At 53.2% G+C, this 22,163-nt stretch overlaps 33 non-coding genes across 33 annotated transcripts; all 33 read right to left on the bottom strand.

The window, feature by feature from the left end:
* Positions 1–474: 474 nt before the first annotated feature.
* On the bottom strand, positions 475–557 carry trnal-cag (transfer RNA leucine (anticodon CAG)). Its single transcript has one exon. It is a non-coding gene; the product is annotated as a tRNA-Leu (tRNA).
* Positions 558–1,121: 564 nt separating this feature from the next.
* trnal-cag (transfer RNA leucine (anticodon CAG)) lies at positions 1,122–1,204 on the bottom strand. The gene has a single exon. It is a non-coding gene; the product is annotated as a tRNA-Leu (tRNA).
* Positions 1,205–1,768: 564 nt separating this feature from the next.
* Positions 1,769–1,851, bottom strand: trnal-cag (transfer RNA leucine (anticodon CAG)). The gene has a single exon. It is a non-coding gene; the product is annotated as a tRNA-Leu (tRNA).
* Positions 1,852–2,415: 564 nt separating this feature from the next.
* trnal-cag (transfer RNA leucine (anticodon CAG)) lies at positions 2,416–2,498 on the bottom strand. Its single transcript has one exon. It is a non-coding gene; the product is annotated as a tRNA-Leu (tRNA).
* A 564-nt stretch (positions 2,499–3,062) lies between these two features.
* trnal-cag (transfer RNA leucine (anticodon CAG)) lies at positions 3,063–3,145 on the bottom strand. Its single transcript has one exon. It is a non-coding gene; the product is annotated as a tRNA-Leu (tRNA).
* Positions 3,146–3,709: 564 nt separating this feature from the next.
* trnal-cag (transfer RNA leucine (anticodon CAG)) lies at positions 3,710–3,792 on the bottom strand. Its single transcript has one exon. It is a non-coding gene; the product is annotated as a tRNA-Leu (tRNA).
* A 564-nt stretch (positions 3,793–4,356) lies between these two features.
* On the bottom strand, positions 4,357–4,439 carry trnal-cag (transfer RNA leucine (anticodon CAG)). Its single transcript has one exon. It is a non-coding gene; the product is annotated as a tRNA-Leu (tRNA).
* A 564-nt stretch (positions 4,440–5,003) lies between these two features.
* trnal-cag (transfer RNA leucine (anticodon CAG)) lies at positions 5,004–5,086 on the bottom strand. The gene has a single exon. It is a non-coding gene; the product is annotated as a tRNA-Leu (tRNA).
* A 564-nt stretch (positions 5,087–5,650) lies between these two features.
* trnal-cag (transfer RNA leucine (anticodon CAG)) lies at positions 5,651–5,733 on the bottom strand. The gene has a single exon. It is a non-coding gene; the product is annotated as a tRNA-Leu (tRNA).
* Positions 5,734–6,297: 564 nt separating this feature from the next.
* trnal-cag (transfer RNA leucine (anticodon CAG)) lies at positions 6,298–6,380 on the bottom strand. The gene has a single exon. It is a non-coding gene; the product is annotated as a tRNA-Leu (tRNA).
* A 564-nt stretch (positions 6,381–6,944) lies between these two features.
* Positions 6,945–7,027, bottom strand: trnal-cag (transfer RNA leucine (anticodon CAG)). The gene has a single exon. It is a non-coding gene; the product is annotated as a tRNA-Leu (tRNA).
* Positions 7,028–7,591: 564 nt separating this feature from the next.
* trnal-cag (transfer RNA leucine (anticodon CAG)) lies at positions 7,592–7,674 on the bottom strand. The gene has a single exon. It is a non-coding gene; the product is annotated as a tRNA-Leu (tRNA).
* Positions 7,675–8,238: 564 nt separating this feature from the next.
* On the bottom strand, positions 8,239–8,321 carry trnal-cag (transfer RNA leucine (anticodon CAG)). The gene has a single exon. It is a non-coding gene; the product is annotated as a tRNA-Leu (tRNA).
* Positions 8,322–8,885: 564 nt separating this feature from the next.
* trnal-cag (transfer RNA leucine (anticodon CAG)) lies at positions 8,886–8,968 on the bottom strand. Its single transcript has one exon. It is a non-coding gene; the product is annotated as a tRNA-Leu (tRNA).
* A 564-nt stretch (positions 8,969–9,532) lies between these two features.
* Positions 9,533–9,615, bottom strand: trnal-cag (transfer RNA leucine (anticodon CAG)). Its single transcript has one exon. It is a non-coding gene; the product is annotated as a tRNA-Leu (tRNA).
* Positions 9,616–10,179: 564 nt separating this feature from the next.
* Positions 10,180–10,262, bottom strand: trnal-cag (transfer RNA leucine (anticodon CAG)). The gene has a single exon. It is a non-coding gene; the product is annotated as a tRNA-Leu (tRNA).
* Positions 10,263–10,826: 564 nt separating this feature from the next.
* Positions 10,827–10,909, bottom strand: trnal-cag (transfer RNA leucine (anticodon CAG)). Its single transcript has one exon. It is a non-coding gene; the product is annotated as a tRNA-Leu (tRNA).
* Positions 10,910–11,473: 564 nt separating this feature from the next.
* On the bottom strand, positions 11,474–11,556 carry trnal-cag (transfer RNA leucine (anticodon CAG)). Its single transcript has one exon. It is a non-coding gene; the product is annotated as a tRNA-Leu (tRNA).
* A 1,211-nt stretch (positions 11,557–12,767) lies between these two features.
* trnal-cag (transfer RNA leucine (anticodon CAG)) lies at positions 12,768–12,850 on the bottom strand. The gene has a single exon. It is a non-coding gene; the product is annotated as a tRNA-Leu (tRNA).
* A 564-nt stretch (positions 12,851–13,414) lies between these two features.
* Positions 13,415–13,497, bottom strand: trnal-cag (transfer RNA leucine (anticodon CAG)). Its single transcript has one exon. It is a non-coding gene; the product is annotated as a tRNA-Leu (tRNA).
* A 564-nt stretch (positions 13,498–14,061) lies between these two features.
* trnal-cag (transfer RNA leucine (anticodon CAG)) lies at positions 14,062–14,144 on the bottom strand. Its single transcript has one exon. It is a non-coding gene; the product is annotated as a tRNA-Leu (tRNA).
* A 564-nt stretch (positions 14,145–14,708) lies between these two features.
* Positions 14,709–14,791, bottom strand: trnal-cag (transfer RNA leucine (anticodon CAG)). The gene has a single exon. It is a non-coding gene; the product is annotated as a tRNA-Leu (tRNA).
* A 564-nt stretch (positions 14,792–15,355) lies between these two features.
* On the bottom strand, positions 15,356–15,438 carry trnal-cag (transfer RNA leucine (anticodon CAG)). Its single transcript has one exon. It is a non-coding gene; the product is annotated as a tRNA-Leu (tRNA).
* Positions 15,439–16,002: 564 nt separating this feature from the next.
* Positions 16,003–16,085, bottom strand: trnal-cag (transfer RNA leucine (anticodon CAG)). The gene has a single exon. It is a non-coding gene; the product is annotated as a tRNA-Leu (tRNA).
* Positions 16,086–16,649: 564 nt separating this feature from the next.
* trnal-cag (transfer RNA leucine (anticodon CAG)) lies at positions 16,650–16,732 on the bottom strand. The gene has a single exon. It is a non-coding gene; the product is annotated as a tRNA-Leu (tRNA).
* Positions 16,733–17,296: 564 nt separating this feature from the next.
* trnal-cag (transfer RNA leucine (anticodon CAG)) lies at positions 17,297–17,379 on the bottom strand. The gene has a single exon. It is a non-coding gene; the product is annotated as a tRNA-Leu (tRNA).
* A 564-nt stretch (positions 17,380–17,943) lies between these two features.
* On the bottom strand, positions 17,944–18,026 carry trnal-cag (transfer RNA leucine (anticodon CAG)). The gene has a single exon. It is a non-coding gene; the product is annotated as a tRNA-Leu (tRNA).
* A 564-nt stretch (positions 18,027–18,590) lies between these two features.
* On the bottom strand, positions 18,591–18,673 carry trnal-cag (transfer RNA leucine (anticodon CAG)). The gene has a single exon. It is a non-coding gene; the product is annotated as a tRNA-Leu (tRNA).
* Positions 18,674–19,237: 564 nt separating this feature from the next.
* trnal-cag (transfer RNA leucine (anticodon CAG)) lies at positions 19,238–19,320 on the bottom strand. The gene has a single exon. It is a non-coding gene; the product is annotated as a tRNA-Leu (tRNA).
* A 564-nt stretch (positions 19,321–19,884) lies between these two features.
* On the bottom strand, positions 19,885–19,967 carry trnal-cag (transfer RNA leucine (anticodon CAG)). Its single transcript has one exon. It is a non-coding gene; the product is annotated as a tRNA-Leu (tRNA).
* A 564-nt stretch (positions 19,968–20,531) lies between these two features.
* trnal-cag (transfer RNA leucine (anticodon CAG)) lies at positions 20,532–20,614 on the bottom strand. Its single transcript has one exon. It is a non-coding gene; the product is annotated as a tRNA-Leu (tRNA).
* A 564-nt stretch (positions 20,615–21,178) lies between these two features.
* trnal-cag (transfer RNA leucine (anticodon CAG)) lies at positions 21,179–21,261 on the bottom strand. The gene has a single exon. It is a non-coding gene; the product is annotated as a tRNA-Leu (tRNA).
* Positions 21,262–21,825: 564 nt separating this feature from the next.
* Positions 21,826–21,908, bottom strand: trnal-cag (transfer RNA leucine (anticodon CAG)). The gene has a single exon. It is a non-coding gene; the product is annotated as a tRNA-Leu (tRNA).
* Positions 21,909–22,163: the final 255 nt, after the last annotated feature.

The following is a 22,163-nucleotide window of genomic DNA, read 5'->3' as shown; positions in this document are numbered from 1 at the left end:
AGCACATGCCTCGTTGGCGCAGTTAGGCAGCGCGTCAGTCTCATAATCTGAAGGTCGTGAGTTCGAGCCTCACACGGGGCAGGGTGGTGCCTTTTGGCGCACGAGAGCGTTTAGACGATAGAGCGGTTTCCTTTATTCCCTTTCGTGTGATCGTCCATTTCTCCTGGGGCCAAAAAGGCTCTTCGGCTCCCCTGGAGGCCAGACAGCATGACATTCTGAGAAAACGTGTGTCTTTTTCAAGTAGTTTCCCTGAATCTCATTAAATTGCGTGGCGTCCTCTGAAATCGTTGGACGCGCAATGCCCTTGAAATCCAGTGTTTTTGTAGGACTAGTGTGGTATAAACGCAGTCGTGGTATTGCTCTCCTGTTCGTGTAATGCGTGGCCGTGTCGTCGCAGTGCTCTTGTTAAGGTTTAAAATCAACTCGCCAGAGGGTTAAAGACTCCAGCCTGAGCCCACAGCCAAAGGTTAGCCTTGTCAGAAGTGGGATTCGAACCCACGCCTCCAGGGGAGACTGCGACCTGAACGCAGCGCCTTAGACCGCTCGGCCATCCTGACAAGAGGGCTGAGGGCGAGCAGTATTTTTGGACCTCCACCGAATGGCAGACGATAACTGGAAGTTAGTGCTTCACCGCTCAGCCCAGCCAAAGCACATGCCTCGTTGGCGCAGTTAGGCAGCGCGTCAGTCTCATAATCTGAAGGTCGTGAGTTCGAGCCTCACACGGGGCAGGGTGGTGCCTTTTGGCGCACGAGAGCGTTTAGACGATAGAGCGGTTTCCTTTATTCCCTTTCGTGTGATCGTCCATTTCTCCTGGGGCCAAAAAGGCTCTTCGGCTCCCCTGGAGGCCAGACAGCATGACATTCTGAGAAAACGTGTGTCTTTTTCAAGTAGTTTCCCTGAATCTCATTAAATTGCGTGGCGTCCTCTGAAATCGTTGGACGCGCAATGCCCTTGAAATCCAGTGTTTTTGTAGGACTAGTGTGGTATAAACGCAGTCGTGGTATTGCTCTCCTGTTCGTGTAATGCGTGGCCGTGTCGTCGCAGTGCTCTTGTTAAGGTTTAAAATCAACTCGCCAGAGGGTTAAAGACTCCAGCCTGAGCCCACAGCCAAAGGTTAGCCTTGTCAGAAGTGGGATTCGAACCCACGCCTCCAGGGGAGACTGCGACCTGAACGCAGCGCCTTAGACCGCTCGGCCATCCTGACAAGAGGGCTGAGGGCGAGCAGTATTTTTGGAGCTCCACCGAATGGCAGACGATAACTGGAAGTTAGTGCTTCACCGCTCAGCCCAGCCAAAGCACATGCCTCGTTGGCGCAGTTAGGCAGCGCGTCAGTCTCATAATCTGAAGGTCGTGAGTTCGAGCCTCACACGGGGCAGGGTGGTGCCTTTTGGCGCACGAGAGCGTTTAGACGATAGAGCGGTTTCCTTTATTCCCTTTCGTGTGATCGTCCATTTCTCCTGGGGCCAAAAAGGCTCTTCGGCTCCCCTGGAGGCCAGACAGCATGACATTCTGAGAAAACGTGTGTCTTTTTCAAGTAGTTTCCCTGAATCTCATTAAATTGCGTGGCGTCCTCTGAAATCGTTGGACGCGCAATGCCCTTGAAATCCAGTGTTTTTGTAGGACTAGTGTGGTATAAACGCAGTCGTGGTATTGCTCTCCTGTTCGTGTAATGCGTGGCCGTGTCGTCGCAGTGCTCTTGTTAAGGTTTAAAATCAACTCGCCAGAGGGTTAAAGACTCCAGCCTGAGCCCACAGCCAAAGGTTAGCCTTGTCAGAAGTGGGATTCGAACCCACGCCTCCAGGGGAGACTGCGACCTGAACGCAGCGCCTTAGACCGCTCGGCCATCCTGACAAGAGGGCTGAGGGCGAGCAGTATTTTTGGAGCTCCACCGAATGGCAGACGATAACTGGAAGCTAGTGCTTCACCGCTCAGCCCAGCCGAAGCACATGCCTCGTTGGCGCAGTTAGGCAGCGCGTCAGTCTCATAATCTGAAGGTCGTGAGTTCGAGCCTCACACGGGGCAGGGTGGTGCCTTTTGGCGCACGAGAGCATTTAGACGATAGAGCGGTTTCCTTTATTCCCTTTCGTGTGATCGTCCATTTCTCCTGGGGCCAAAAAGGCTCTTCGGCTCCCCTGGAGGCCAGACAGCATGACATTCTGAGAAAACGTGTGTCTTTTTCAAGTAGTTTCCCTGAATCTCATTAAATTGCGTGGCGTCCTCTGAAATCGTTGGACGCGCAATGCCCTTGAAATCCAGTGTTTTTGTAGGACTAGTGTGGTATAAACGCAGTCGTGGTATTGCTCTCCTGTTCGTGTAATGCGTGGCCGTGTCGTCGCAGTGCTCTTGTTAAGGTTTAAAATCAACTCGCCAGAGGGTTAAAGACTCCAGCCTGAGCCCACAGCCAAAGGTTAGCCTTGTCAGAAGTGGGATTCGAACCCACGCCTCCAGGGGAGACTGCGACCTGAACGCAGCGCCTTAGACCGCTCGGCCATCCTGACACGAGGGCTGAGGGCGAGCAGTATTTTTGGAGCTCCACCGAATGGCAGACGATAACTGGAAGCTAGTGCTTCACTGCTCAGCCCAGCCGAAGCACATGCCTCGTTGGCGCAGTTAGGCAGCGCGTCAGTCTCATAATCTGAAGGTCGTGAGTTCGAGCCTCACACGGGGCAGGGTGGTGCCTTTTGGCGCATGAGAGCGTTTAGACGATAGAGCGGTTTCCTTTATTCCCTTTCGTATGATCGTCCATTTCTCCTGGGGCCAAAAAGGCTCTTCGGCTCCCCTGTAGGCCAGACAGCATGACATTCTGAGAAAACGTGTGTCTTTTTCAAGTAGTTTCCCTGAATCTCATTAAATTGCGTGGCGTCCTCTGAAATCGTTGGACGCGCAATGCCCTTGAAATCCAGTGTTTTTGTAGGACTAGTGTGGTATAAACGCAGTCGTGGTATTGCTCTCCTGTTCGTGTAATGCGTGGCCGTGTCGTCGCAGTGCTCTTGTTAAGGTTTAAAATCAACTCGCCAGAGGGTTAAAGACTCCAGCCTGAGCCCACAGCCAAAGGTTAGCCTTGTCAGAAGTGGGATTCGAACCCACGCCTCCAGGGGAGACTGCGACCTGAACGCAGCGCCTTAGACCGCTCGGCCATCCTGACGAGAGGGCTGAGGGCGAGCAGTATTTTTGGACCTCCACCGAATGGCAGACGATAACTGGAAGTTAGTGCTTCACCGCTCAGCCCAGCCAAAGCACATGCCTCGTTGGCGCAGTTAGGCAGCGCGTCAGTCTCATAATCTGAAGGTCGTGAGTTCGAGCCTCACACGGGGCAGGGTGGTGCCTTTTGGCGCACGAGAGCGTTTAGACGATAGAGCGGTTTCCTTTATTCCCTTTCGTGTGATCGTCCATTGCTCCTGGGGCCAAAAAGGCTCTTCGGCTCCCCTGGAGGCCAGACAGCATGACATTCTGAGAAAACGTGTGTCTTTTTCAAGTAGTTTCCCTGAATCTCATTAAATTGCGTGGCGTCCTCTGAAATCGTTGGACGCGCAATGCCCTTGAAATCCAGTGTTTTTGTAGGACTAGTGTGGTATAAACGCTGTCGTGGTATTGCTCTCCTGTTCCTGTAATGCGTGGCCGTGTCGTCGCAGTGCTCTTGTTAAGGTTTAAAATCAACTCGCCAGAGGGTTAAAGACTCCAGCCTGAGCCCACAGCCAAAGGTTAGCCTTGTCAGAAGTGGGATTCGAACCCACGCCTCCAGGGGAGACTGCGACCTGAACGCAGCGCCTTAGACCGCTCGGCCATCCTGACAAGAGGGCTGAGGGCGAGCAGTATTTTTGGAGCTCCACCGAATGGCAGACGATAACTGGAAGCTAGTGCTTCACTGCTCAGCCCAGCCGAAGCACATGCCTCGTTGGCGCAGTTAGGCAGCGCGTCAGTCTCATAATCTGAAGGTCGTGAGTTCGAGCCTCACACGGGGCAGGGTGGTGCCTTTTGGCGCATGAGAGCGTTTAGACGATAGAGCGGTTTCCTTTATTCCCTTTCGTATGATCGTCCATTTCTCCTGGGGCCAAAAAGGCTCTTCGGCTCCCCTGGAGGCCAGACAGCATGACATTCTGAGAAAACGTGTGTCTTTTTCAAGTAGTTTCCCTGAATCTCATTAAATTGCGTGGCGTCCTCTGAAATCGTTGGACGCGCAATGCCCTTGAAATCCAGTGTTTTTGTAGGACTAGTGTGGTATAAACGCAGTCGTGGTATTGCTCTCCTGTTCGTGTAATGCGTGGCCGTGTCGTCGCAGTGCTCTTGTTAAGGTTTAAAATCAACTCGCCAGAGGGTTAAAGACTCCAGCCTGAGCCCACAGCCAAAGGTTAGCCTTGTCAGAAGTGGGATTCGAACCCACGCCTCCAGGGGAGACTGCGACCTGAACGCAGCGCCTTAGACCGCTCGGCCATCCTGACATGAGGGCTGAGGGCGAGCAGTATTTTTGGAGGTCCACCGAATGGCAGACGATAACTGGAAGCTAGTGCTTCACCGCTCAGCCCAGCTGAAGCACATGCCTCGTTGGCGCAGTTAGGCAGCGCGTCAGTCTCATAATCTGAAGGTCGTGAGTTCGAGCCTCACACGGGGCAGGGTGGTGCCTTTTGGCGCACGAGAGCGTTTAGACGATAGAGCGGTTTCCTTTATTCCCTTTCGTGTGATCGTCCATTTCTCCTGGGGCCAAAAAGGCTCTTCGGCTCCCCTGGAGGCCAGACAGCATGACATTCTGAGAAAACGTGTGTCTTTTTCAAGTAGTTTCCCTGAATCTCATTAAATTGCGTGGCGTCCTCTGAAATCGTTGGACGCGCAATGCCCTTGAAATCCAGTGTTTTTGTAGGACTAGTGTGGTATAAACGCAGTCGTGGTATTGCTCTCCTGTTCGTGTAATGCGTGGCCGTGTCGTCGCAGTGCTCTTGTTAAGGTTTAAAATCAACTCGCCAGAGGGTTAAAGACTCCAGCCTGAGCCCACAGCCAAAGGTTAGCCTTGTCAGAAGTGGGATTCGAACCCACGCCTCCAGGGGAGACTGCGACCTGAACGCAGCGCCTTAGACCGCTCGGCCATCCTGACAAGAGGGCTGAGGGCGAGCAGTATTTTTGGACCTCCACCGAATGGCAGACGATAACTGGAAGTTAGTGCTTCACCGCTCAGCCCAGCCAAAGCACATGCCTCGTTGGCGCAGTTAGGCAGCGCGTCAGTCTCATAATCTGAAGGTCGTGAGTTCGAGCCTCACACGGGGCAGGGTGGTGCCTTTTGGCGCACGAGAGCGTTTAGACGATAGAGCGGTTTCCTTTATTCCCTTTCGTGTGATCGTCCATTTCTCCTGGGGCCAAAAAGGCTCTTCGGCTCCCCTGGAGGCCAGACAGCATGACATTCTGAGAAAACGTGTGTCTTTTTCAAGTAGTTTCCCTGAATCTCATTAAATTGCGTGGCGTCCTCTGAAATCGTTGGACGCGCAATGCCCTTGAAATCCAGTGTTTTTGTAGGACTAGTGTGGTATAAACGCAGTCGTGGTATTGCTCTCCTGTTCGTGTAATGCGTGGCCGTGTCGTCGCAGTGCTCTTGTTAAGGTTTAAAATCAACTCGCCAGAGGGTTAAAGACTCCAGCCTGAGCCCACAGCCAAAGGTTAGCCTTGTCAGAAGTGGGATTCGAACCCACGCCTCCAGGGGAGACTGCGACCTGAACGCAGCGCCTTAGACCGCTCGGCCATCCTGACAAGAGGGCTGAGGGCGAGCAGTATTTTTGGAGCTCCACCGAATGGCAGACGATAACTGGAAGTTAGTGCTTCACCGCTCAGCCCAGCCAAAGCACATGCCTCGTTGGCGCAGTTAGGCAGCGCGTCAGTCTCATAATCTGAAGGTCGTGAGTTCGAGCCTCACACGGGGCAGGGTGGTGCCTTTTGGCGCACAAGAGCGTTTAGACGATAGAGCGGTTTCCTTTATTCCCTTTCGTGTGATCGTCCATTTCTCCTGGGGCCAAAAAGGCTCTTCGGCTCCCCTGGAGGCCAGACAGCATGACATTCTGAGAAAACGTGTGTCTTTTTCAAGTAGTTTCCCTGAATCTCATTAAATTGCGTGGCGTCCTCTGAAATCGTTGGACGCGCAATGCCCTTGAAATCCAGTGTTTTTGTAGGACTAGTGTGGTATAAACGCAGTCGTGGTATTGCTCTCCTGTTCGTGTAATGCGTGGCCGTGTCGTCGCAGTGCTCTTGTTAAGGTTTAAAATCAACTCGCCAGAGGGTTAAAGACTCCAGCCTGAGCCCACAGCCAAAGGTTAGCCTTGTCAGAAGTGGGATTCGAACCCACGCCTCCAGGGGAGACTGCGACCTGAACGCAGCGCCTTAGACCGCTCGGCCATCCTGACACGAGGGCTGAGGGCGAGCAGTATTTTTGGAGGTCCACCGAATGGCAGACGATAACTGGAAGCTAGTGCTTCACCGCTCAGCCCAGCCTAAGCACATGCCTCGTTGGCGCAGTTAGGCAGCGCGTCAGTCTCATAATCTGAAGGTCGTGAGTTCGAGCCTCACACGGGGCAGGGTGGTGCCTTTTGGCGCACGAGAGCGTTTAGACGATAGAGCGGTTTCCTTTATTCCCTTTCGTGTGATCGTCCATTTCTCCTGGGGCCAAAAAGGCTCTTCGGCTCCCCTGGAGGCCAGACAGCATGACATTCTGAGAAAACGTGTGTCTTTTTCAAGTAGTTTCCCTGAATCTCATTAAATTGCGTGGCGTCCTCTGAAATCGTTGGACGCGCAATGCCCTTGAAATCCAGTGTTTTTGTAGGACTAGTGTGGTATAAACGCAGTCGTGGTATTGCTCTCCTGTTCGTGTAATGCGTGGCCGTGTCGTCGCAGTGCTCTTGTTAAGGTTTAAAATCAACTCGCCAGAGGGTTAAAGACTCCAGCCTGAGCCCACAGCCAAAGGTTAGCCTTGTCAGAAGTGGGATTCGAACCCACGCCTCCAGGGGAGACTGCGACCTGAACGCAGCGCCTTAGACCGCTCGGCCATCCTGACATGAGGGCTGAGGGCGAGCAGTATTTTTGGAGGTCCACCGAATGGCAGACGATAACTGGAAGCTAGTGCTTCACCGCTCAGCCCAGCTGAAGCACATGCCTCGTTGGCGCAGTTAGGCAGCGCGTCAGTCTCATAATGTGAAGGTCGTGAGTTCGAGCCTCACACGGGGCAGGGTGGTGCCTTTTGGCGCACGAGAGCGTTTAGAAGATAGAGCGGTTTCCTTTATTCCCTTTCGTGTGATCGTCCATTTCTCCTGGGGCCAAAAAGGCTCTTCGGCTCCCCTGTAGGCCAGACAGCATGACATTCTGAGAAAACGTGTGTCTTTTTCAAGTAGTTTCCCTGAATCTCATTAAATTGCGTGGCGTCCTCTGAAATCGTTGGACGCGCAATGCCCTTGAAATCCAGTGTTTTTGTAGGACTAGTGTGGTATAAACGCAGTCGTGGTATTGCTCTCCTGTTCGTGTAATGCGTGGCCGTGTCGTCGCAGTGCTCTTGTTAAGGTTTAAAATCAACTCGCCAGAGGGTTAAAGACTCCAGCCTGAGCCCACAGCCAAAGGTTAGCCTTGTCAGAAGTGGGATTCGAACCCACGCCTCCAGGGGAGACTGCGACCTGAACGCAGCGCCTTAGACCGCTCGGCCATCCTGACATGAGGGCTGAGGGCGAGCAGTATTTTTGGAGGTCCACCGAATGGCAGACGATAACTGGAAGCTAGTGCTTCACCGCTCAGCCCAGCTGAAGCACATGCCTCGTTGGCGCAGTTAGGCAGCGCGTCAGTCTCATAATCTGAAGGTCGTGAGTTCGAGCCTCACACGGGGCAGGGTGGTGCCTTTTGGCGCACGAGAGCGTTTAGACGATAGAGCGGTTTCCTTTATTCCCTTTCGTGTGATCGTCCATTTCTCCTGGGGCCAAAAAGGCTCTTCGGCTCCCCTGGAGGCCAGACAGCATGACATTCTGAGAAAACGTGTGTCTTTTTCAAGTAGTTTCCCTGAATCTCATTAAATTGCGTGGCGTCCTCTGAAATCGTTGGACGCGCAATGCCCTTGAAATCCAGTGTTTTTGTAGGACTAGTGTGGTATAAACACAGTCATGGTATTGCTCTCCTGTTCGTGTAATGCGTGGCCGTGTCGTCGCAGTGCTCTTGTTAAGGTTTAAAATCAACTCGCCAGAGGGTTAAAGACTCCAGCCTGAGCCCACAGCCAAAGGTTAGCCTTGTCAGAAGTGGGATTCGAACCCACGCCTCCAGGGGAGACTGCGACCTGAACGCAGCGCCTTAGACCGCTCGGCCATCCTGACAAGAGGGCTGAGGGCGAGCAGTATTTTTGGAGCTCCACCGAATGGCAGACGATAACTGGAAGCTAGTGCTTCACTGCTCAGCCCAGCCGAAGCACATGCCTCGTTGGCGCAGTTAGGCAGCGCGTCAGTCTCATAATCTGAAGGTCGTGAGTTCGAGCCTCACACGGGGCAGGGTGGTGCCTTTTGGCGCACGAGAGCGTTTAGACGATAGAGCGGTTTCCTTTATTCCCTTTCGTGTGATCGTCCATTTCTCCTGGGGCCAAAAAGGCTCTTCGGCTCCCCTGGAGGCCAGACAGCATGACATTCTGAGAAAACGTGTGTCTTTTTCAAGTAGTTTCCCTGAATCTCATTAAATTGCGTGGCGTCCTCTGAAATCGTTGGACGCGCAATGCCCTTGAAATCCAGTGTTTTTGTAGGACTAGTGTGGTATAAACACAGTCATGGTATTGCTCTCCTGTTCGTGTAATGCGTGGCCGTGTCGTCGCAGTGCTCTTGTTAAGGTTTAAAATCAACTCGCCAGAGGGTTAAAGACTCCAGCCTGAGCCCACAGCCAAAGGTTAGCCTTGTCAGAAGTGGGATTCGAACCCACGCCTCCAGGGGAGACTGCGACCTGAACGCAGCGCCTTAGACCGCTCGGCCATCCTGACAAGAGGGCTGAGGGCGAGCAGTATTTTTGGACCTCCACCGAATGGCAGACGATAACTGGAAGTTAGTGCTTCACCGCTCAGCCCAGCCAAAGCACATGCCTCGTTGGCGCAGTTAGGCAGCGCGTCAGTCTCATAATCTGAAGGTCGTGAGTTCGAGCCTCACACGGGGCAGGGTGGTGCCTTTTGGCGCACGAGAGCGTTTAGACGATAGAGCGGTTTCCTTTATTCCCTTTCGTGTGATCGTCCATTTCTCCTGGGGCCAAAAAGGCTCTTCGGCTCCCCTGGAGGCCAGACAGCATGACATTCTGAGAAAACGTGTGTCTTTTTCAAGTAGTTTCCCTGAATCTCATTAAATTGCGTGGCGTCCTCTGAAATCGTTGGACGCGCAATGCCCTTGAAATCCAGTGTTTTTGTAGGACTAGTGTGGTATAAACGCAGTCGTGGTATTGCTCTCCTGTTCGTGTAATGCGTGGCCGTGTCGTCGCAGTGCTCTTGTTAAGGTTTAAAATCAACTCGCCAGAGGGTTAAAGACTCCAGCCTGAGCCCACAGCCAAAGGTTAGCCTTGTCAGAAGTGGGATTCGAACCCACGCCTCCAGGGGAGACTGCGACCTGAACGCAGCGCCTTAGACCGCTCGGCCATCCTGACACGAGGGCTGAGGGCGAGCAGTATTTTTGGAGCTCCACCGAATGGCAGACGATAACTGGAAGCTAGTGCTTCACCGCTCAGCCCAGCCGAAGCACATGCCTCGTTGGCGCAGTTAGGCAGCGCGTCAGTCTCATAATCTGAAGGTCGTGAGTTCGAGCCTCACACGGGGCAGGGTGGTGCCTTTTGGCGCACGAGAGCGTTTAGACGATAGAGCGGTTTCCTTTATTCCCTTTCGTGTGATCGTCCATTTCTCCTGGGGCCAAAAAGGCTCTTCGGCTCCCCTGGAGGCCAGACAGCATGACATTCTGAGAAAACGTGTGTCTTTTTCAAGTAGTTTCCCTGAATCTCATTAAATTGCGTGGCGTCCTCTGAAATCGTTGGACGCGCAATGCCCTTGAAATCCAGTGTTTTTGTAGGACTAGTGTGGTATAAACGCAGTCGTGGTATTGCTCTCCTGTTCGTGTAATGCGTGGCCGTGTCGTCGCAGTGCTCTTGTTAAGTTTTAAAATCAACTCGCCAGAGGGTTAAAGACTCCAGCCTGAGCCCACAGCCAAAGGTTAGCCTTGTCAGAAGTGGGATTCGAACCCACGCCTCCAGGGGAGACTGCGACCTGAACGCAGCGCCTTAGACCGCTCGGCCATCCTGACATGAGGGCTGAGGGCGAGCAGTATTTTTGGAGGTCCACCGAATGGCAGACGATAACTGGAAGCTAGTGCTTCACCGCTCAGCCCAGCTGAAGCACATGCCTCGTTGGTGCAGTTAGGCAGCGCGTCAGTCTCATAATCTGAAGGTCGTGAGTTCGAGCCTCACACGGGGCATGGTGGTTCCTTTTGGCGCACGAGAGCGATTAGACGATAGAGCGGTTTCCTTTATTCCCTTTCGTGTGATCGTCCATTTCTCCTGGGGCCAAAAAGGCTCTTCGGCTCCCCTGGAGGCCAGACAGCATGACATTCTGAGAAAACGTGTGTCTTTTTCAAGTAGTTTCCCTGAATCTCATTAAATTGCGTGGCGTCCTCTGAAATCGTTGGACGCGCAATGCCCTTGAAATCCAGTGTTTTTGTAGGACTAGTGTGGTATAAACGCAGTCGTGGTATTGCTTTCCTGTTCGTGTAATGCGTGGCCATGTCGTCGCAGTGCTCTTGTTAAGGTTTAAAATCAACTCGCCAGAGGGTTAAAGACTCCAGCCTGAGCCCACAGCCAAAGGTTAGCCTTGTCAGAAGTGGGATTCGAACCCACGCCTCCAGGGGAGACTGCGACCTGAACGCAGCGCCTTAGACCGCTCGGCCATCCTGACATGAGGGCTGAGGGCGAGCAGTATTTTTGGAGGTCCACCGAATGGCAGACGATAACTGGAAGCTAGTGCTTCACCGCTCAGCCCAGCTGAAGCACATGCCTCGTTGGCGCAGTTAGGCAGCGCGTCAGTCTCATAATCTGAAGGTCGTGAGTTCGAGCCTCACACGGGGCAGGGTGGTGCCTTTTGGCGCACGAGAGCGTTTAGACGATAGAGCGGTTTCCTTTATTCCCTTTCGTGTGATCGTCCATTTCTCCTGGGGCCAAAAAGGCTCTTCGGCTCCCCTGGAGGCCAGACAGCATGACATTCTGAGAAAACGTGTGTCTTTTTCAAGTAGTTTCCCTGAATCTCATTAAATTGCGTGGCGTCCTCTGAAATCGTTGGACGCGCAATGCCCTTGAAATCCAGTGTTTTTGTAGGACTAGTGTGGTATAAACACAGTCATGGTATTGCTCTCCTGTTCGTGTAATGCGTGGCCGTGTCGTCGCAGTGCTCTTGTTAAGGTTTAAAATCAACTCGCCAGAGGGTTAAAGACTCCAGCCTGAGCCCACAGCCAAAGGTTAGCCTTGTCAGAAGTGGGATTCGAACCCACGCCTCCAGGGGAGACTGCGACCTGAACGCAGCGCCTTAGACCGCTCGGCCATCCTGACAAGAGGGCTGAGGGCGAGCAGTATTTTTGGACCTCCACCGAATGGCAGACGATAACTGGAAGTTAGTGCTTCACCGCTCAGCCCAGCCAAAGCACATGCCTCGTTGGCGCAGTTAGGCAGCGCGTCAGTCTCATAATCTGAAGGTCGTGAGTTCGAGCCTCACACGGGGCAGGGTGGTGCCTTTTGGCGCACGAGAGCGTTTAGACGATAGAGCGGTTTCCTTTATTCCCTTTCGTGTGATCGTCCATTTCTCCTGGGGCCAAAAAGGCTCTTCGGCTCCCCTGGAGGCCAGACAGCATGACATTCTGAGAAAACGTGTGTCTTTTTCAAGTAGTTTCCCTGAATCTCATTAAATTGCGTGGCGTCCTCTGAAATCGTTGGACGCGCAATGCCCTTGAAATCCAGTGTTTTTGTAGGACTAGTGTGGTATAAACGCAGTCGTGGTATTGCTCTCCTGTTCGTGTAATGCGTGGCCGTGTCGTCGCAGTGCTCTTGTTAAGGTTTAAAATCAACTCGCCAGAGGGTTAAAGACTCCAGCCTGAGCCCACAGCCAAAGGTTAGCCTTGTCAGAAGTGGGATTCGAACCCACGCCTCCAGGGGAGACTGCGACCTGAACGCAGTGCCTTAGACCGCTCGGCCATCCTGACAAGAGGGCTGAGGGCGAGCAGTATTTTTGGAGCTCCACCGAATGGCAGACGATAACTGGAAGTTAGTGCTTCACCGCTCAGCCCAGCCAAAGCACATGCCTCGTTGGCGCAGTTAGGCAGCGCGTCAGTCTCATAATCTGAAGGTCGTGAGTTCGAGCCTCACACGGGGCAGGGTGGTGCCTTTTGGCGCACAAGAGCGTTTAGACGATAGAGCGGTTTCCTTTATTCCCTTTCGTGTGATCGTCCATTTCTCCTGGGGCCAAAAAGGCTCTTCGGCTCCCCTGGAGGCCAGACAGCATGACATTCTGAGAAAACGTGTGTCTTTTTCAAGTAGTTTCCCTGAATCTCATTAAATTGCGTGGCGTCCTCTGAAATCGTTGGACGCGCAATGCCCTTGAAATCCAGTGTTTTTGTAGGACTAGTGTGGTATAAACGCAGTCGTGGTATTGCTCTCCTGTTCGTGTAATGCGTGGCCGTGTCGTCGCAGTGCTCTTGTTAAGGTTTAAAATCAACTCGCCAGAGGGTTAAAGACTCCAGCCTGAGCCCACAGCCAAAGGTTAGCCTTGTCAGAAGTGGGATTCGAACCCACGCCTCCAGGGGAGACTGCGACCTGAACGCAGCGCCTTAGACCGCTCGGCCATCCTGACACGAGGGCTGAGGGCGAGCAGTATTTTTGGAGGTCCACCGAATGGCAGACGATAACTGGAAGCTAGTGCTTCACCGCTCAGCCCAGCTGAAGCACATGCCTCGTTGGCGCAGTTAGGCAGCGCGTCAGTCTCATAATCTGAAGGTCGTGAGTTCGAGCCTCACACGGGGCAGGGTGGTGCCTTTTGGCGCACGAGAGCGATTAGACGATAGAGCGGTTTCCTTTATTCCCTTTCGTGTGATCGGCCATTTCTCCTGGGGCCAAAAAGGCTCTTCGGCTCCCCTGGAGGCCAGACAGCATGACATTCTGAGAAAACGTGTGTCTTTTTCAAGTAGTTTCCCTGAATCTCATTAAATTGCGTGGCGTCCTCTGAAATCGTTGGACGCGCAATGCCCTTGAAATCCAGTGTTTTTGTAGGACTAGTGTGGTATAAACGCAGTCGTGGTATTGCTCTCCTGTTCGTGTAATGCGTGGCCGTGTCGTCGCAGTGCTCTTGTTAAGGTTTAAAATCAACTCGCCAGAGGGTTAAAGACTCCAGCCTGAGCCCACAGCCAAAGGTTAGCCTTGTCAGAAGTGGGATTCGAACCCACGCCTCCAGGGGAGACTGCGACCTGAACGCAGCGCCTTAGACCGCTCGGCCATCCTGACATGAGGGCTGAGGGCGAGCAGTATTTTTGGAGGTCCACCGAATGGCAGACGATAACTGGAAGCTAGTGCTTCACCGCTCAGCCCAGCTGAAGCACATGCCTCGTTGGCGCAGTTAGGCAGCGCGTCAGTCTCATAATCTGAAGGTCGTGAGTTCGAGCCTCACACGGGGCAGGGTGGTGCCTTTTGGCGCACGAGAGCGTTTAGACGATAGAGCGGTTTCCTTTATTCCCTTTCGTGTGATCGTCCATTTCTCCTGGGGCCAAAAAGGCTCTTCGGCTCCCCTGGAGGCCAGACAGCATGACATTCTGAGAAAACGTGTGTCTTTTTCAAGTAGTTTCCCTGAATCTCATTAAATTGCGTGGCGTCCTCTGAAATCGTTGGACGCGCAATGCCCTTGAAATCCAGTGTTTTTGTAGGACTAGTGTGGTATAAACGCAGTCGTGGTATTGCTCTCCTGTTCGTGTAATGCGTGGCCGTGTCGTCGCAGTGCTCTTGTTAAGGTTTAAAATCAACTCGCCAGAGGGTTAAAGACTCCAGCCTGAGCCCACAGCCAAAGGTTAGCCTTGTCAGAAGTGGGATTCGAACCCACGCCTCCAGGGGAGACTGCGACCTGAACGCAGCGCCTTAGACCGCTCGGCCATCCTGACAAGAGGGCTGAGGGCGAGCAGTATTTTTGGACCTCCACCGAATGGCAGACGATAACTGGAAGTTAGTGCTTCACCGCTCAGCCCAGCCAAAGCACATGCCTCGTTGGCGCAGTTAGGCAGCGCGTCAGTCTCATAATCTGAAGGTCGTGAGTTCGAGCCTCACACGGGGCAGGGTGGTGCCTTTTGGCGCACGAGAGCGTTTAGACGATAGAGCGGTTTCCTTTATTCCCTTTCGTGTGATCGTCCATTTCTCCTGGGGCCAAAAAGGCTCTTCGGCTCCCCTGGAGGCCAGACAGCATGACATTCTGAGAAAACGTGTGTCTTTTTCAAGTAGTTTCCCTGAATCTCATTAAATTGCGTGGCGTCCTCTGAAATCGTTGGACGCGCAATGCCCTTGAAATCCAGTGTTTTTGTAGGACTAGTGTGGTATAAACGCAGTCGTGGTATTGCTCTCCTGTTCGTGTAATGCGTGGCCGTGTCGTCGCAGTGCTCTTGTTAAGGTTTAAAATCAACTCGCCAGAGGGTTAAAGACTCCAGCCTGAGCCCACAGCCAAAGGTTAGCCTTGTCAGAAGTGGGATTCGAACCCACGCCTCCAGGGGAGACTGCGACCTGAACGCAGCGCCTTAGACCGCTCGGCCATCCTGACAAGAGGGCTGAGGGCGAGCAGTATTTTTGGAGCTCCACCGAATGGCAGACGATAACTGGAAGTTAGTGCTTCACCGCTCAGCCCAGCCAAAGCACATGCCTCGTTGGCGCAGTTAGGCAGCGCGTCAGTCTCATAATCTGAAGGTCGTGAGTTCGAGCCTCACACGGGGCAGGGTGGTGCCTTTTGGCGCACGAGAGCGTTTAGACGATAGAGCGGTTTCCTTTATTCCCTTTCGTGTGATCGTCCATTTCTCCTGGGGCCAAAAAGGCTCTTCGGCTCCCCTGGAGGCCAGACAGCATGACATTCTGAGAAAACGTGTGTCTTTTTCAAGTAGTTTCCCTGAATCTCATTAAATTGCGTGGCGTCCTCTGAAATCGTTGGACGCGCAATGCCCTTGAAATCCAGTGTTTTTGTAGGACTAGTGTGGTATAAACGCAGTCGTGGTATTGCTCTCCTGTTCGTGTAATGCGTGGCCGTGTCGTCGCAGTGCTCTTGTTAAGGTTTAAAATCAACTCGCCAGAGGGTTAAAGACTCCAGCCTGAGCCCACAGCCAAAGGTTAGCCTTGTCAGAAGTGGGATTCGAACCCACGCCTCCAGGGGAGACTGCGACCTGAACGCAGCGCCTTAGACCGCTCGGCCATCCTGACAAGAGGGCTGAGGGCGAGCAGTATTTTTGGAGCTCCACCGAATGGCAGACGATAACTGGAAGTTAGTGCTTCACCGCTCAGCCCAGCCAAAGCACATGCCTCGTTGGCGCAGTTAGGCAGCGCGTCAGTCTCATAATCTGAAGGTCGTGAGTTCGAGCCTCACACGGGGCAGGGTGGTGCCTTTTGGCGCACAAGAGCGTTTAGACGATAGAGCGGTTTCCTTTATTCCCTTTCGTGTGATCGTCCATTTCTCCTGGGGCCAAAAAGGCTCTTCGGCTCCCCTGGAGGCCAGACAGCATGACATTCTGAGAAAACGTGTGTCTTTTTCAAGTAGTTTCCCTGAATCTCATTAAATTGCGTGGCGTCCTCTGAAATCGTTGGACGCGCAATGCCCTTGAAATCCAGTGTTTTTGTAGGACTAGTGTGGTATAAACGCAGTCGTGGTATTGCTCTCCTGTTCGTGTAATGCGTGGCCGTGTCGTCGCAGTGCTCTTGTTAAGGTTTAAAATCAACTCGCCAGAGGGTTAAAGACTCCAGCCTGAGCCCACAGCCAAAGGTTAGCCTTGTCAGAAGTGGGATTCGAACCCACGCCTCCAGGGGAGACTGCGACCTGAACGCAGCGCCTTAGACCGCTCGGCCATCCTGACACGAGGGCTGAGGGCGAGCAGTATTTTTGGAGGTCCACCGAATGGCAGACGATAACTGGAAGCTAGTGCTTCACCGCTCAGCCCAGCCTAAGCACATGCCTCGTTGGCGCAGTTAGGCAGCGCGTCAGTCTCATAATCTGAAGGTCGTGAGTTCGAGCCTCACACGGGGCAGGGTGGTGCCTTTTGGCGCACAAGAGCATTTAGACGATAGAGCGGTTTCCTTTATTCCCTTTCGTGTGATCGTCCATTTCTCCTGGGGCCAAAAAGGCTCTTCGGCTCCCCTGGAGGCCAGACAGCATGACATTCTGAGAAAACGTGTGTCTTTTTCAAGTAGTTTCCCTGAATCTCATTAAATTGCGTGGCGTCCTCTGAAATCGTTGGACGCGCAATGCCCTTGAAATCCAGTGTTTTTGTAGGACTAGTGTGGTATAAACGCAGTCGTGGTATTGCTCTCCTGTTCGTGTAATGCGTGGCCGTGTCGTCGCAGTGCTCTTGTTAAGGTTTAAAATCAACTCGCCAGAGGGTTAAAGACTCCAGCCTGAGCCCACAGCCAAAGGTTAGCCTTGTCAGAAGTGGGATTCGAACCCACGCCTCCAGGGGAGACTGCGACCTGAACGCAGCGCCTTAGACCGCTCGGCCATCCTGACATGAGGGCTGAGGGCGAGCAGTATTTTTGGAGGTCCACCGAATGGCAGACGATAACTGGAAGCTAGTGCTTCACCGCTCAGCCCAGCTGAAGCACATGCCTCGTTGGCGCAGTTAGGCAGCGCGTCAGTCTCATAATCTGAAGGTCGTGAGTTCGAGCCTCACACGGGGCAGGGTGGTGCCTTTTGGCGCACGAGAGCGTTTAGACGATAGAGCGGTTTCCTTTATTCCCTTTCGTGTGATCGTCCATTTCTCCTGGGGCCAAAAAGGCTCTTCGGCTCCCCTGGAGGCCAGACAGCATGACATTCTGAGAAAACGTGTGTCTTTTTCAAGTAGTTTCCCTGAATCTCATTAAATTGCGTGGCGTCCTCTGAAATCGTTGGACGCGCAATGCCCTTGAAATCCAGTGTTTTTGTAGGACTAGTGTGGTATAAACGCAGTCGTGGTATTGCTCTCCTGTTCGTGTAATGCGTGGCCGTGTCGTCGCAGTGCTCTTGTTAAGGTTTAAAATCAACTCGCCAGAGGGTTAAAGACTCCAGCCTGAGCCCACAGCCAAAGGTTAGCCTTGTCAGAAGTGGGATTCGAACCCACGCCTCCAGGGGAGACTGCGACCTGAACGCAGCGCCTTAGACCGCTCGGCCATCCTGACATGAGGGCTGAGGGCGAGCAGTATTTTTGGAGGTCCACCGAATGGCAGACGATAACTGGAAGCTAGTGCTTCACCGCTCAGCCCAGCTGAAGCACATGCCTCGTTGGCGCAGTTAGGCAGCGCGTCAGTCTCATAATCTGAAGGTCGTGAGTTCGAGCCTCACACGGGGCAGGGTGGTGCCTTTTGGCGCACGAGAGCGTTTAGACGATAGAGCGGTTTCCTTTATTCCCTTTCGTGTGATCGTCCATTTCTCCTGGGGCCAAAAAGGCTCTTCGGCTCCCCTGGAGGCCAGACAGCATGACATTCTGAGAAAACGTGTGTCTTTTTCAAGTAGTTTCCCTGAATCTCATTAAATTGCGTGGCGTCCTCTGAAATCGTTGGACGCGCAATGCCCTTGAAATCCAGTGTTTTTGTAGGACTAGTGTGGTATAAACACAGTCATGGTATTGCTCTCCTGTTCGTGTAATGCGTGGCCGTGTCGTCGCAGTGCTCTTGTTAAGGTTTAAAATCAACTCGCCAGAGGGTTAAAGACTCCAGCCTGAGCCCACAGCCAAAGGTTAGCCTTGTCAGAAGTGGGATTCGAACCCACGCCTCCAGGGGAGACTGCGACCTGAACGCAGCGCCTTAGACCGCTCGGCCATCCTGACAAGAGGGCTGAGGGCGAGCAGTATTTTTGGACCTCCACCGAATGGCAGACGATAACTGGAAGTTAGTGCTTCACCGCTCAGCCCAGCCAAAGCACATGCCTCGTTGGCGCAGTTAGGCAGCGCGTCAGTCTCATAATCTGAAGGTCGTGAGTTCGAGCCTCACACGGGGCAGGGTGGTGCCTTTTGGCGCACGAGAGCGTTTAGACGATAGAGCGGTTTCCTTTATTCCCTTTCGTGTGATCGTCCATTTCTCCTGGGGCCAAAAAGGCTCTTCGGCTCCCCTGGAGGCCAGACAGCATGACATTCTGAGAAAACGTGTGTCTTTTTCAAGTAGTTTCCCTGAATCTCATTAAATTGCGTGGCGTCCTCTGAAATCGTTGGACGCGCAATGCCCTTGAAATCCAGTGTTTTTGTAGGACTAGTGTGGTATAAACGCAGTCGTGGTATTGCTCTCCTGTTCGTGTAATGCGTGGCCGTGTCGTCGCAGTGCTCTTGTTAAGGTTTAAAATCAACTCGCCAGAGGGTTAAAGACTCCAGCCTGAGCCCACAGCCAAAGGTTAGCCTTGTCAGAAGTGGGATTCGAACCCACGCCTCCAGGGGAGACTGCGACCTGAACGCAGCGCCTTAGACCGCTCGGCCATCCTGACAAGAGGGCTGAGGGCGAGCAGTATTTTTGGAGCTCCACCGAATGGCAGACGATAACTGGAAGTTAGTGCTTCACCGCTCAGCCCAGCCAAAGCACATGCCTCGTTGGCGCAGTTAGGCAGCGCGTCAGTCTCATAATCTGAAGGTCGTGAGTTCGAGCCTCACACGGGGCAGGGTGGTGCCTTTTGGCGCACGAGAGCGTTTAGACGATAGAGCGGTTTCCTTTATTCCCTTTCGTGTGATCGTCCATTTCTCCTGGGGCCAAAAAGGCTCTTCGGCTCCCCTGGAGGCCAGACAGCATGACATTCTGAGAAAACGTGTGTCTTTTTCAAGTAGTTTCCCTGAATCTCATTAAATTGCGTGGCGTCCTCTGAAATCGTTGGACGCGCAATGCCCTTGAAATCCAGTGTTTTTGTAGGACTAGTGTGGTATAAACGCAGTCGTGGTATTGCTCTCCTGTTCGTGTAATGCGTGGCCGTGTCGTCGCAGTGCTCTTGTTAAGGTTTAAAATCAACTCGCCAGAGGGTTAAAGACTCCAGCCTGAGCCCACAGCCAAAGGTTAGCCTTGTCAGAAGTGGGATTCGAACCCACGCCTCCAGGGGAGACTGCGACCTGAACGCAGCGCCTTAGACCGCTCGGCCATCCTGACAAGAGGGCTGAGGGCGAGCAGTATTTTTGGAGCTCCACCGAATGGCAGACGATAACTGGAAGCTAGTGTTTCACCGCTCAGCCCAGCCTAAGCACATGCCTCGTTGGCGCAGTTAGGCAGCGCGTCAGTCTCATAATCTGAAGGTCGTGAGTTCGAGCCTCACACGGGGCAGGGTGGTGCCTTTTGGCGCACAAGAGCGTTTAGACGATAGAGCGGTTTCCTTTATTCCCTTTCGTGTGATCGTCCATTTCTCCTGGGGCCAAAAAGGCTCTTCGGCTCCCCTGGAGGCCAGACAGCATGACATTCTGAGAAAACGTGTGTCTTTTTCAAGTAGTTTCCCTGAATCTCATTAAATTGCGTGGCGTCCTCTGAAATCGTTGGACGCGCAATGCCCTTGAAATCCAGTGTTTTTGTAGGACTAGTGTGGTATAAACGCAGTCGTGGTATTGCTCTCCTGTTCGTGTAATGCGTGGCCGTGTCGTCGCAGTGCTCTTGTTAAGGTTTAAAATCAACTCGCCAGAGGGTTAAAGACTCCAGCCTGAGCCCACAGCCAAAGGTTAGCCTTGTCAGAAGTGGGATTCGAACCCACGCCTCCAGGGGAGACTGCGACCTGAACGCAGCGCCTTAGACCGCTCGGCCATCCTGACATGAGGGCTGAGGGCGAGCAGTATTTTTGGAGGTCCACCGAATGGCAGACGATAACTGGAAGCTAGTGCTTCACCGCTCAGCCCAGCTGAAGCACATGCCTCGTTGGCGCAGTTAGGCAGCGCGTCAGTCTCATAATCTGAAGGTCGTGAGTTCGAGCCTCACACGGGGCAGGGTGGTGCCTTTTGGCGCACGAGAGCGTTTAGACGATAGAGCGGTTTCCTTTATTCCCTTTCGTGTGATCGTCCATTTCTCCTGGGGCCAAAAAGGCTCTTCGGCTCCCCTGGAGGCCAGACAGCATGACATTCTGAGAAAACGTGTGTCTTTTTCAAGTAGTTTCCCTGAATCTCATTAAATTGCGTGGCGTCCTCTGAAATCGTTGGACGCGCAATGCCCTTGAAATCCAGTGTTTTTGTAGGACTAGTGTGGTATAAACGCAGTCGTGGTATTGCTCTCCTGTTCGTGTAATGCGTGGCCGTGTCGTCGCAGTGCTCTTGTTAAGGTTTAAAATCAACTCGCCAGAGGGTTAAAGACTCCAGCCTGAGCCCACAGCCAAAGGTTAGCCTTGTCAGAAGTGGGATTCGAACCCACGCCTCCAGGGGAGACTGCGACCTGAACGCAGCGCCTTAGACCGCTCGGCCATCCTGACATGAGGGCTGAGGGCGAGCAGTATTTTTGGAGGTCCACCGAATGGCAGACGATAACTGGAAGCTAGTGCTTCACCGCTCAGCCCAGCTGAAGCACATGCCTCGTTGGCGCAGTTAGGCAGCGCGTCAGTCTCATAATCTGAAGGTCGTGAGTTCGAGCCTCACACGGGGCAGGGTGGTGCCTTTTGGCGCACGAGAGCGTTTAGACGATAGAGCGGTTTCCTTTATTCCCTTTCGTGTGATCGTCCATTTCTCCTGGGGCCAAAAAGGCTCTTCGGCTCCCCTGGAGGCCAGACAGCATGACATTCTGAGAAAACGTGTGTCTTTTTCAAGTAGTTTCCCTGAATCTCATTAAATTGCGTGGCGTCCTCTGAAATCGTTGGACGCGCAATGCCCTTGAAATCCAGTGTTTTTGTAGGACTAGTGTGGTATAAACGCAGTCGTGGTATTGCTCTCCTGTTCGTGTAATGCGTGGCCGTGTCGTCGCAGTGCTCTTGTTAAGGTTTAAAATCAACTCGCCAGAGGGTTAAAGACTCCAGCCTGAGCCCACAGCCAAAGGTTAGCCTTGTCAGAAGTGGGATTCGAACCCACGCCTCCAGGGGAGACTGCGACCTGAACGCAGCGCCTTAGACCGCTCGGCCATCCTGACAAGAGGGCTGAGGGCGAGCAGTATTTTTGGACCTCCACCGAATGGCAGACGATAACTGGAAGTTAGTGCTTCACCGCTCAGCCCAGCCAAAGCACATGCCTCGTTGGCGCAGTTAGGCAGCGCGTCAGTCTCATAATCTGAAGGTCGTGAGTTCGAGCCTCACACGGGGCAGGGTGGTGCCTTTTGGCGCACGAGAGCGTTTAGACGATAGAGCGGTTTCCTTTATTCCCTTTCGTGTGATCGTCCATTTCTCCTGGGGCCAAAAAGGCTCTTCGGCTCCCCTGGAGGCCAGACAGCATGACATTCTGAGAAAACGTGTGTCTTTTTCAAGTAGTTTCCCTGAATCTCATTAAATTGCGTGGCGTCCTCTGAAATCGTTGGACGCGCAATGCCCTTGAAATCCAGTGTTTTTGTAGGACTAGTGTGGTATAAACGCAGTCGTGGTATTGCTCTCCTGTTCGTGTAATGCGTGGCCGTGTCGTCGCAGTGCTCTTGTTAAGGTTTAAAATCAACTCGCCAGAGGGTTAAAGACTCCAGCCTGAGCCCACAGCCAAAGGTTAGCCTTGTCAGAAGTGGGATTCGAACCCACGCCTCCAGGGGAGACTGCGACCTGAACGCAGCGCCTTAGACCGCTCGGCCATCCTGACAAGAGGGCTGAGGGCGAGCAGTATTTTTGGAGCTCCACCGAATGGCAGACGATAACTGGAAGTTAGTGCTTCACCGCTCAGCCCAGCCAAAGCACATGCCTCGTTGGCGCAGTTAGGCAGCGCGTCAGTCTCATAATCTGAAGGTCGTGAGTTCGAGCCTCACACGGGGCAGGGTGGTGCCTTTTGGCGCACGAGAGCGTTTAGACGATAGAGCGGTTTCCTTTATTCCCTTTCGTGTGATCGTCCATTTCTCCT

Source organism: Chanodichthys erythropterus, chromosome 8 (genome assembly GCF_024489055.1).
Source record: "Chanodichthys erythropterus isolate Z2021 chromosome 8, ASM2448905v1, whole genome shotgun sequence".
Lineage (NCBI taxonomy): Eukaryota > Metazoa > Chordata > Actinopteri > Cypriniformes > Xenocyprididae > Chanodichthys > Chanodichthys erythropterus.
Note: the sequence above shows the minus strand (reverse complement) of the source record. Positions and strands in the feature narration are given on the sequence as shown.